Source organism: Lepidochelys olivacea (assembly GCF_965140295.1).
Source record: "Lepidochelys olivacea isolate rLepOli2 genome assembly, chromosome: 8".
NCBI lineage: Eukaryota > Metazoa > Chordata > Testudines > Cheloniidae > Lepidochelys > Lepidochelys olivacea.
In genome coordinates, this window is record NC_140418.1 from 53,527,543 (window position 1) to 53,539,877 (window position 12,335).

General features: G+C 47.3%; 1 long non-coding RNA gene across 2 annotated transcripts in view; it reads left to right on the forward strand.

Annotated features, from left to right (window-relative positions):
• Positions 1-3,183: 3,183 nt before the first annotated feature.
• The window catches only part of LOC311524783, a 70,357-nt gene continuing 61,205 nt past the window's right edge, over positions 3,184-12,335 (forward strand). For both annotated transcript variants that reach the window (XR_014712618.1, XR_014712619.1), the window contains exons 1-2: positions 3,184-3,293; positions 9,138-9,344. This is a non-coding gene — a long non-coding RNA (uncharacterized lncRNA). The remainder of the gene's footprint in view (positions 3,294-9,137; positions 9,345-12,335) is intronic.

Sequence of the window (12,335 nt, forward strand, 5' to 3'; positions counted from 1 at the left end):
TTTCCCCACTGCTCCAAGTAGTTCTTAATCCACACTGAGATCTGGATCTGAATGTTGGAAATGACTCCTCTCTCCAAGCTGAGCCCAAACCCTAGAGCTGAACATCTGTGGACAGCCGGGTGTCCAGGATCCAGGGGACCCAAGGCTCTGACATGTGCAGATTGGGCCCATCTCTAATAGCTCTACCCAGTATTTTCTAGGGTCTCTATCACCATAATTCATAGACTTTAAGGCCAGAAGAGACTGTTTTGTTAGTCTAGTCTGTCCTCCTGCATAACACAGGTCAGAACTTCCCCAGTAATCTCTTCCTCAAGTCCATAACTGCTGTCTTAATGTAATACCAGAGTGGTGGGGAGTGCAGTCAGTAAGATTGTAATGGATTCTGGTCTTTTCCTCTTGTAAGTTCAGCAGTTCTTCCTGGTCCTCTGTTTTTTTGTTTTGTTTTGGTGAGGCTTACATTAAAGTCACATCAACAAAATGACTGAGTTAATCTCAAAGAGTGAGACAACAGTTGTGTAGGAAGAGGGAGGGCAGAGATGCAGATAAGGTGAATAGTGAGCAAGGGGAAGCACAAGGCCCTGAACAGAGAGCTGGGAAGAGAATAGAAAAGAAAGAGATGTAGAGGCAGATGAAATAGGAGAGGAAGTGTAGCCAATCAGAGTAAGATGGGGAGAACAGGGCAGAGTATCACTCACAGAAATCTGGAGAGCAGCCTGAAAGGATTAACAATCAGAGGCACATAAGGACAGGAAAGAGTAGGCGCAGAGAAAGTGGGAAGACTGAGCCAATAGCCTCCCTGCGCTTGAACAGAGTTTGGAATGTGCAGTTTGTTTCCCTGCAGCCAGGGACAGTTCCCTCTTCAACTTCCCAGAAATAAGAAGCAAAGGCTCAGAGGACACCTCCTCTCCTGACCACCTCCTTCCTCCTGGGTTTGAGGGCTTGCTGCAGTTTCCCGCTCCTTCCCTACCACACAAATAAAAAGCTCCAGACAACAGAGCAAGGCAGGCCAGGGAGAATGCAGACTTCCACACCCCCCTCTCGCAAACTTGCTTCACATTCAGCAGCCACTAAAGACAGGGTAGAAAGTGACTGACTTTCTTAGAGGGGAAAACCCAATCAATCTTCAGTCACCAAATTTGGGAACAAATTTTCGTATGCCCTTTAAACCTGTTATCTCCCTGCCAACCCCCCACCCTCCCTGTATCTGCCCTTTCTCTAAATGTATGTGTCATCCAGTTCTCTGCCACTGGGCTCCTGCTGATCGCGAGTTACTGTGCTTTCCGACTGTGTTAAGCTTGCTAGTTTCAGGGTGGTGGTGGTCTGCAGACGACGATAGTTCAAAGCCCAGTTTAGGTCTTGTCCTCATCCTGAGTGGACACGGAGCTGTATCACCAAACCAGATGTAGCACAAGTGTGAGTGGTGGTGGTTCTTTCAGAAAATTCCCACCACTGGTTTAGATGGCTGTCCTGGGGATCTAGTAGGAACATTGGGTGCCATTTTTGAAAGTGCCAAAGTGGCTTAGGAGCTGAAGTCCCATTGACTTTCAGGAAACCCGGCCTTTGAAGTGACTAAGTCATGTCTGAAAATGGGAATTAGGCTCCCAAGTGACTTGGTCGCTTTTGCCAATGTTTCTTAGTATCTGACAGTTTTCTCTCTCAAATGCTCCCTAGCCAGTTGGGGAGTTTTCCTTTAAACTGCCAGGAGTTTGGGGACATATTCCCAGCGCACAATTTCTTCTATCCCTCCCATGGTCTGAGCAAATGCAAAGCCGTCTGTCTATGACTGGAACAGTAGGGGTTTCTGCTGTTTGTTGACAAAGGCTGAATGGGGACCCAGCCCTGGAGATGATATGGGTGAGGATGTGGGTGCAGTGGCAGAGATGTTTGGTAACCCAGTACTTGACTAGCAAGTCACTCACAACTGTAAAAGGAAGAAAACCCCAACTTGTGCAGAGCTCAGGCCTCATTTGCTCTTAAGCCCAGATCCCACTGAAAAAAGTTAGGAGCCTAAATGCCATTGTGGTATTAGTAACTAGAATGTAGTTCTCTTCTTCTGACTTGGTTCAAATCACCACTGTGATTCTCTGATCTCTGCTAAAGTCTTATTTTTGCTGCATGGAAAATGTCTCCTTGTATAACAGCCCTAATCCCCCAGCCTAGCTGATATTGATTTACAAATCCTCTACTGCTGTTTGGTGGGTATTTGGTTTGGTGGTGCATAGACAGTGTAGCCTTTCCCCAGGTTAACTTACTTTTCCATGATCCTTTTACTTTTACCCTTAGGGTAGGTCTACACTGGAAACTTCAAAGCGCTGCCATGGGAACGCTCCCACAGCAGCTCTTTGAAGTGCAAGTGGTCGTGCATGAGCACTGGGAGAGAGCTCCCCCAGCGCCCCTGGTAACCCACCTCCACGAGGGGATCAGCTCCGAGTGCTGGGAGCGCGGCTGCCAGCACTCAGAGCCTGTCTACGCTAGTGCTTCAAAGCCCTCAGGCTTGCTGTGCTCAGGGGGGTGATTTTTCACCCCCCTAAGCCAGCAAGTTAGAGTGCTATAAAATGTAAGTGTAGACATACCCTTAGATACCTTGCTGCTTTGGTATGTTTCAGTATATATGGCACTTTGTTCAGAGTGAGGGAAGGGTCCCCTTCAAGTTTTTGGAGTTTGGGAACCCTGGGATCCCAGTTCAGATGTTCTGGGAAACTGTCAGGAGTCGGGGCTGTATCTCCTTGCCATAGCGCACTAGTAAGAAGTTTTTCTCTGGTCTTAGTTTGTTTATGGTGCAGCTTACTTCTGAGTATACAACTGTGGTATACAGTTGTATACTCAGCTAGTATTCATATAAGCAGCACTGATCTGAGACATGTTGTATGGTTATTGATCTCAAAGGTTAAAGAGTTAAGGGTGTTTATAAACTAACTTTCTCTGTCCAACATTAAACAGCGATAGATGGTGTGATAAATGAAGGGGATGGGGCTCCCTTTTATGGACACCCAGCCAGCTGGTTAGCTATAAAATCCCTGTTTGTAGCTGTTCTCTACTTGCTTTATCTGTAAAGAGTTAAAAAAAGTCCATTGGTAAAAGGAAGGGAGTGGGCACCTGACCAAAAAAACCAATGGGAAGGCTAGAACCTTTTAAAATGGCGGGGGGGGGGGGGTGGACTTTCCCCTTTATCTGTCTGTGGTGTTCTCCCAGAGAGCAAAGACAGGGCTGGAACTATGCTGTAAAAAGCTTTGGGACATGTATGGAAATCATCAGATCATACCTAAAAACTACTAATTTAAATCCCCAGAGATGTAAGTAGATCAGGAAATGTCTAGGAAGATGTGATTAGGTTTCTCTCTCATTTCTTTATGGCTTGTGGACTCCTCTGTGCTAATCCCAGGTGCTTTTGTTTCACTTGTAACCTTTAAGCGGGACCTCAAGAAGCTACCTGGATACTTAATCCCTGTAATTGGGTGTTTTTTAAACCTAGCAGAAAACCTAAATTCCAGATGTATTTTTTCTTTTTGTTTTTTATAAAATTGACTGTTTTTTTAAGAACAGAATTGGATTTTTGTGTCCCTAAGAAGTGTGTACATGTTGTTTAATTAGCTGGTGGCAACAGCTGATTTCCTTTGTTTTCTTTCTCTGCTATTTCCTGGAGGAGGGGTGAAAGGGCTTGAGGGTATCCCACAGGAAGGAATTCCCAAGTGTGCCTTCCTGGTTCTAACAGGGGTTTTTGCACTTGGGGGGTGGGGGGGTGGCAGCATCTATCCATCCAAGGTCAGAGAAAAGCTGTAACCTCGGGAGTTTAATACAAGCCTGGAGTAGCCAGTATTAATTTTTAGAATCCTTGCGGGCCCCCACCTTCTGCACTCAAAGTGCCAGAGTGGGGAATCCGTCTTGACAGATGGGTTGGGGGTTATTTTTGAACAAGCCCTTGCTTTACTCCATTACTTGGTAAACACAAGTATGAATTCAAATTGAAAGATTATTGATTAAACACAAGAAATAACAAGATATAAAAAGAAGCGTTTCTATTGAAACTGTGATTGAATGATTGTTTTGCACAGTCAGAGCTTAGTTTGACTCCAAAAGGAGACTTTGATATCAGGTCTCTTATTTTCGGAACAACCTTTTTTGATGAAAAGGAAAAAGTTAATTTTACTCTCAGTCCTGCTGTGTGGAGAGCTTTCAACTTATCCTATTCTTAACAGACAGACACAAGGTGGAAGAGAGATAAGATAGATGAAATGTGGCTTTTGTTGATGTTTTTGGCATACTGTACCGCTGGTTAGTTATGAGAGGATGCTTTGGCTTGGAAGTCAACCACAGGACTTGCTGCTTGGACCCTGGTTAGTTACGATCTGGTCAGGGCTGTCATCTGGTTGGATCCATTCTCCTTAGACAGGGCAGGTTTGGATGAATGCAGAATAAACGACATCAGGATTTGATGGAAAGCGAAGAGAGTGAGAGGATAAGAGGAAAGAAACAGTGGGTCAGGAAATAACACAGCACGGGAAGGGAATAAAATCTTACCTGCCTTTGTGGTGCTGGTAATTAGTCGTCCCCACTGGTGGGCTGAAGACTGGATGTCACGATAATGTGATGACTTTCAGCACTCGTAGGTGAAAACAAAGTTCCTCTTAGGAAGAAAGTCCTTTAGATGAGTTGCAGAGCTGGGGGGAAGATTTTTTTTTCTTAAAGTCTTTTTTTTTTTCTTTTTTCAAAAGCCCCCAAAAGGAGTAAAAGTGGGTGGGATATTTTATCTTCATTATATTGTCCATCAATTAAACCCATTTTTGTAAGGCCAAACTTAGCATAGTTAACTTGCTTCCCACATTTTCTTGTTTACCAACTATAATTTCACCACAGTCCTCGATTTATATCACTAGGCCACTTTGTTCAGACTAATACGATTTCTCTGTCTGATTGGTTTTTGCACCTATTACAAACTTCATCATTATAAACAGCTGGACTTGTTTTTCAAGATTATTGTAACATATGAACTTTCACTTCCTTTTAAAATTGATCTTAGGATAATTGTGTAGCTCCAATAATCACAGCACACATTAGTGTAGACAGGGATCCTGGGCCTCAGTGGTACTGATGTGCTTAACTCCCATTGATTTCAATGGGAATTAGGTGCCTAAATACCTTTTGAGGCTCTGGACCCAGGTGCACAGATCCTAGTTCTTGATGCATACTTTGTTTGCTGAGGGCGGTAGTTGTTATGGTTGTCAGGAGCACTTATTTTTGGTCTTTGGACTTAACGCTGCGCTAGTTAGAGGCACAAAGTCTAGTAGCTGGAGCAAGGGACTGACCAGAAGTCAGTAGTTGTAAGTTTCACCCCAACTCACTGTGACCTTGGGATCGTCACTTTGTTTTCTTCTGTCCCCATTTATCTACCAAATGACAATAACAATGATTCCCCTTTGCAAAGCACTGCGCGATGTTCTGCTGGAAGGTGTTATGTAAGAGCAAAATGTGATGATTTTACATTGAGATTGCAGTAGTGACCAGAGGCCAGCCAGAGCAGGGCCCCATTGTACTAGATGATCGTCTCTCCCTATCCCAAAGATTTTTATAATCTAAAAGACAAGACATTATAGGTGGATGCAACAAACAAGCAGGCTGGATTGGGAGCGGGAAAAGGGTACGAGGGAGACAATATTACAAAGGACTAATAGGGTGCTAGTAACTGTCACAATTAGGAGCAACTGTCACAATTCACCCCTGCCTGGCTATTAGCCAATTGCAGTTTCTGGAATGCATTGTATGGAAGAGATGAGTTTGGAAGAAGGATTTGAATGAGGATAAGGGGGTGGCTACGTGGAGTTTGGGTGCTCTTCTCTCTTGCTGGAACAGCATGGGATAAAGTGTGAAAGTGCTAGGGGCAGACGGGGGTGATCTGCCATGGGGAGGGAGGTGTTACTGGGCCAAGATGATCCCTGCTGTACCTCCATTACAGTGGAAGGGAATTTGGCCCATTATCCCTAGTCTACGGATGGAGACGCAGATGGGGCTGGGTTAGGTGACTTGGCCAAGGCCACAGCGGGAAGTAGTGTCAGTAAGGAGTAGAGCTTGTGAGTTTCAGACTCTCGTGTCTGGGCACAGACCACACCTCTAAGTCTCTCGCTGCTCTCGTTGGGTTAGTGCCATGACTATGCTGGCCCTGGGAGTGTGTGGGGTCGCTGCTGGAGGGGGCAGGCCGACAGAGATTTGCTAGCTTGTGTGCACATTTTGTATTGCTAGCGGCACCCTGGACAGGACTCTCCTTGCCTTGTTCCCACGCCAGGCAGAAAGGGAGGATTAGGTGGAGCCGGTGGAAATATTATCACGGTGTTAACTCCCTTCCACTTTTGAGAGCTCAGGGCCAAGGCTGAACAGAGGATTTCCTGCATATGCCCATGCAGCGCCGTGCCCTTCCCTAGCCTGGGCTCTCCATGCAGCCGCCCTTGCGGCTCTGAGCAGCATGCTGACATCAACCTTGGGCTGTCATATCCAGAACATGGGAGTGCAGCCGGACCTGCAGCCAGAGGAGTCACTGGTTGGGTTTATGAGCAGCCCTTGCCTGCCATGTGTTACCAGGGTAACTTGCAAAAAGAAAAGGAGTACTTGTGGCACCTTAGAGACTAACTTGTGTGACAGCTGGAGAAGAAAGCAGCCTGCTGTGCTGGCAGGAGGGAGGGAGAGACCAGGCCTGGGGAAGGAGTAGCTGTTTTGTTTCCATGGTAACGGTGCTGCTATTTTCAATTCAGGGGAGATTCCAATGGCACCCTCCCAGGGTGAAATTCTATCGCAGGCCAGGAGCAAGCGGCTGCGAAGCAAAACATAAACAAGTGACTGTTTCCCTGCTAGGCACAATGCGGGGGGGGGGGGGGAGGAGCTAAGACAGCTCAAAAGAGTGGCTGCAGCTGGTGCCCTGATCCTGGGATAGGAGACTCTCAGCCCAAGGTGGCTGAGTTGGCAGTGAATATGGGTGAGGTTTTGGTAACCCATACTGATTCCTTGCTGTCTTTCTGGTGACACGCTTATTCTCATGCTCCTTGAAATTCTCTTCTTCCAGGGCTCTCTCCTCTTGGTCCCATTACTGCTGTTGCCCTCTCCCATATACTACTACTTTCTTTGTTTAGTCCTTCCAGAACCCTTCCTCCCCCTCTGTCTCATTTCTAGACTCCCCCTTCCCCACAGTCAGCTCTGTCTCTCCCCTCATTCCTGAGCTCCATCTCTTGCCCCCTGCCAGAACTGTCTGTCTCTCAGTGATCCCCACTTACTGCAGTGAGAAGAGCACAGAATGCAGAGAGAAAGCAATTAAAGCCACAGCAGGCTAATCTCCCTCATACTATGCCAGCGGCCCATCCCGGGGCGGAAAGGGCTGTGCTAGCGAGCTAAGCTTCCTAGGGTACATCTGGTGCCTCGGAGGAGGTGGCTGCTGGCCCCCTGGCTCAGCAAGACACTAATGAGAAGAGCTATTCCCCGGCTGCTCTGCACCCCTGAGGCTGAGTTCTGGCTTGCACTGCTCTGAAGAGCTGCTCTCTGTTCTCCTGTCCCACCTCCTCCACCCAATCATGCTGTTTGTTCAGAAAGGGAATATTTGACCGTGGATGCCCTTGGCCGCAGAGAAGCTGGGAGGAGCTGCGTCCGCAGGAAGGCCCCGCAGAGCAATTTCTGCAGGAAGGGAGGGCGCGAGGGAAGGAAGGAAGGGTCTAGCAGCAGCAAGAGGAGGAGTAGGAGTGGGGAATTTATTTTTCCTTGTGACTGAAAGTCAAACCTCAAACTGGCCTCATGCAGAGCCAAAGTCTAGCCCCAGCTGGCTGTCCACTCGGTAACAGGCCCTGCAGCCAAGGCTGCTTGAGCCGCTGGCTCTTTAAATATGGACATGGGTGCAGGGAGGCCCCTGAGCGGCCTGTTTTCATGTGGCCGGTGGAGACTGTGACTGGTCCCAAGTGGAACTGAGTGGCCAGGCCATGCTGAGCCAAGGCACAGTGATGTCTGCAGTGTGATTTATTCACAGTGACATCACCTATAGGACAATTTGTAAGTGTCATGCTCACGTTGGTGAAATCGCTGCTGATGAAAGGGGCCGAATTGAAAGCCCTGCAGTTCCTTATCCACAGAGCAAGGGACAGCATGGGCAGCAGCAGCAGCTTCCCCCACAACCTGTCTCCTTCCTGTTCCAAGTGGAGGGACCTGTTCTAGGGACTGGTTCCCTCTCTGTGTCCCATTGATTGCATAGCCACTTCTGCTGAGAATGTCAACTAGGGGGCCAATTAGTGCCACGTGGAGTATGGACACCTGTCCATTAGGAACCGGAGTGAGACTAGTTCATTTTACACAGGACAGGACGCAGCTGTCATATGGCTTTATTCCCAGCCACTAGCTGCTTGGGCTGATATGAGCCTACAGGGTAAAGTTCAGACAGTCTTCCCTGTCTGTCTCAGTCTGGATCTGTTTTCTGTATCCCTTCTCTCTGGCTTTCTTCCCCATCCCTCACTTTGCGTACCTTTCAGCTTAGACTCTGTCAGTATCTCCTTTTTGTGAACTGCTCCCTTCCTCCTTTTTCAAACCCCAGTCATTTGAAAGGGGCACTGAGATTTGTTTCTCTTGCAGTGTGACATTTTGGTTTTGGGATAACTGTCCAGGCTGCTAGGGGTGAGGTCCCAGTCTCTGAGGTCAGTGCTCCAGAAACCTCCAGGCTATTGACTCATTGTTTATCTCCATTTGTATCTCCTATAGCAGTTGTTCCTCTTGTCACCAGACCTCTGGCTGGCTTGGCTTGCCCACACACACTGATCCAGTGCTGAAGATCATACACAATGAGGGATGAGGTATCCCTCCTAAGAAGCCTTATATTGAGATAGCACTTTCACCCCAAATCATGTCCCAAGGGATTCAACAGTCTGTGAAATGCAGCCACCTCGGGGATGGAAGGCAGCAACTATTCAACAGTTTAGGACAGGAAGTGAAAAAGGGATATTGCATCCCATTGAAACTGCAGGGGGAATCCAGAGAGCTGTAAATTACCCATGCTGGCATTTTGTTAGAAGATGGGGTAGTGTGTGTATGGGGAGGGAAAGCCTAACACCTGTACAGCTGAAAAAACTGCTGCAGGACCTTTCATGGTATCTTAACCCTTTTCCTTGTTCTCGCTGCAGGAGCCAGGACTGCGGTTTGCAGCACAGTGTACTCTTCCACCATGGATCTGTTCTGACACAGAAGGAAGAGTACCACCTATTGAATCACCAACACAGCTTCCTGCAGCAGCCTGGGTTTTCTCAAGTGGCCCCTGCCCAATCCATCTACCAGCGAAGCTTAGCCTGGCTCTGCTTAGCTCTGGTGAGGAGACAGGCCCACAGACAGAGGTAATACCACTGCGGGGCCATCTCCCTTTGATAAGCATTTATACTTCCTTCATACTGTTGTAACCCTTCTGCCCATCAGAGTTGGCAGCAACAAGGGCCAGGTTCAGTATCTAGGGGTTCCATTCCAATAACACAATGCAAAACCGGCTTGAGCCCCCACCCAGTGACCTGGGACAAATATATACCACCGCCGCTGGGCGCCTCCAAGAGGCAATACTTCCCCTCTCGCAAGCACAGAGTCTGAGTGTAGCAAAAGCCTTTTAATAAGAGAGAATCAATCAATCAATATGTTGGGGAAACACCACCAACAGGATTCATAACACAACCCCTGAGCAAAAACCCCACCCCAAGCAAATCAGGGCGTATCCTTTCCCTTTGGTTCTTGAGTCCAGCAACCCAAAGTCCCAAAAGTCCAACAACCCAAAAGTCTCTGTCCCTGGTCAGGGCAGCCCCAGAGTTCAAAAGTTTATCTGCAGAGTTTTACCTCCCAATCTGCGTGGAGATGGGGGGGGGGGGGTTAAGGGGCACCTTACGTGGTCCAAAGCTGATTGCCCCACCTCTCCATGGGACTCTACTCCGCTAGCCATCCCACGAATCGCTCTGCTCTGCCAGCTGTCCCGCAAACTGCTCCGCAATATATCTTCAGGCTCCCCCACTACTTAACACAACACTCAGTGATTTCAGCTCTTAGTAAGTTTAGCTCTTTTGTGATTTCAGCTCGTAGCAGGGGAGCATCAGTGCTGGTGCATCATTGGTCCAAAGTGAATTCAGCTCAGCAGCCTGTAACTAGACTCCTAACGGAATCAAAATTATCTCTGATATTCCAAAGTGGAGAAAGTGCAATCAGCATGTAAGACCCTCACCAGGAGGCCCATACCACCAAGTATTAATACCTGTTCCCAGCCTCTCTCTCTATTCTTTAGGTTTTGGAACCCATGACCCTTGCCTAGCAAGTGCTGCTTAGTTGATGGTGAGTCATCCCATTGTAACAAGAGGCCAAGTACAGTTCCACTGTCCTTGATTCACATAATCAGGATAATAAGTTTATTCCTGCCCCAATAACAGAGAAACTGGGGATCCTACAGCAGCCAAAGTGACCATCTAGGCAGGGTGGGTGTGCCTATGCAAATGAGATCAGCCCCTGAAGTTCTTTTCCACAACCCACCATGACTTGCCACCAGATGTCAGGGTAGAGCTCATCCTGACTCTGCTTACACAGTTATCTAAAAAGAAAAGGAGTACTTGTGGCCCCTTAGAGACTAACAAATTTATTTGAGCATAAGCTTTTGTGAGCTACAGCTCACTTCATTGGATGCATTCAGTGGAAAATACAGTGGGGAGATTTATATACACAGAGAACATGAAACAATGGGTGTTATCATAAACACTGTAAGGAGTGTTGTGTTTCCACAGTATGCATCCGATGAAGTGAGCTGTAGCTCACGAAAGCTTATGCTCAAATAAATTGGTTAGTCTCTAAGGTGCCACAAGTACTCCTTTTTTTTTGCGAATACAGACTAACATGGCTGTTACTCTGAAAACTGTAAGGAGAGTGATCACTTAAGATGAGCTAATACCAGCAGGAGAGCGGGGAGGGGGGAAGAAAACCTTTTGTAGTGATAATCAAGGTGGGCCATTTCCAGCAGTTGACAAGAACGTCTGAGGAACAGTGGCGGGGGGGGGGGGAGATGATGGTGGTGGTGGTAATAAACAGGGGGAAATAGTTTTACTTTGTGTAATGACCCATCCACTCCCAGTCTCTATTCAAGCCTAAGTTAATTGTATCCACTTTGCAAATTAATTCCAATTCAGCAGTCTCTTGTTGGAGTCTGTTTTTGAAGTCTTTTTGTTGTAATATTGTGACTTTTAGGTCTGTAATTGAGTGACCGGAGAGATTGAAGTGTTCTCCAACTGGTTTATGAATGTTATAATTCTTGACATCTGATTTGTGTCCATTTATTCTTTTGCGTAGAGACTGTCCGGTTTGGCCAAAGTACACGGTAGAGGGGCTTTGCTGGCACATGATGGCATATATCACATTGGTAGATGTGCAGGTGAACGAGCCCCTGGTAGTGTGGCTGATGTGATTAGGGCCTATGATGGTGTTCACTGAATAGATATGTGGACACAGTTGGCAATGGGCTTTGTTGCAAGGATTGGTTCCCAGGTTAGTGGTTCTGTTGTGTGGTATGTGGTTGCTGGTGAGTATTTGCTTCAGGTTGGGGGGCTGTCTGTAAGCAAGGACTGGCCTGTCTCCCAAGATCTGTGAGAGTGATGGGTCGTCCTTCAGGATAGGTTGTAGATCCCTGATGATGCGTTGGAGAGGTTTTAGTTGGGGGCTGAAGGTGATGGCTAGTGGCGTTCTGTTATTTTCTTTGTTGGGCCTGTCCTGTAGTAGGTGACTTCTGGGTACTCTTCCTGCTCTGTCAATCTGTTTCTTCACTTCAGCAGGTGGGTATTGTAGTTGTAAGAATGCTTAATAGAGATCTTGTAGGTGTTTGTCTCTGTCTGAGGGGTTGGAGCAAATGCGGTTGTATCATAGAGCTTGGCTGTAGACAACGGATCGTGTGGTGTGATCTGGGTGAAAGCTGGAGGCATGTAGGTAGGAATAGCGGTCAGTAGGTTTCTGGTATAGGGTGGTGTTTATGTGACCATCGCTTATTAGCACCGTAGTGTCCAGGAAGTGGATCTCTTGTGTGGACTGGACCAGGCTGAGGTTGATGGTGGGATGGAAATTGTTGAAATCATGGTGGAATTCCTCAAGGCTTCTTTTCCATGGGTCCAGATGATGAAGATGTCATCAATATAGTGCAAGTAGAGTAGGGGCGTTAGGGGACGAGAGCTGAGGAAGCGTTGTTCTAAGTCAGCCATAAAAATGTTGGCATACTGTGGGGCCATGCGGGTACCCATAGCAGTGCCGCTCATTTGAAGGTATACGTTGTCCCCAAATGTGAAATAGTTATGGGTGAGGACAAAGTCACAAACTTCAGC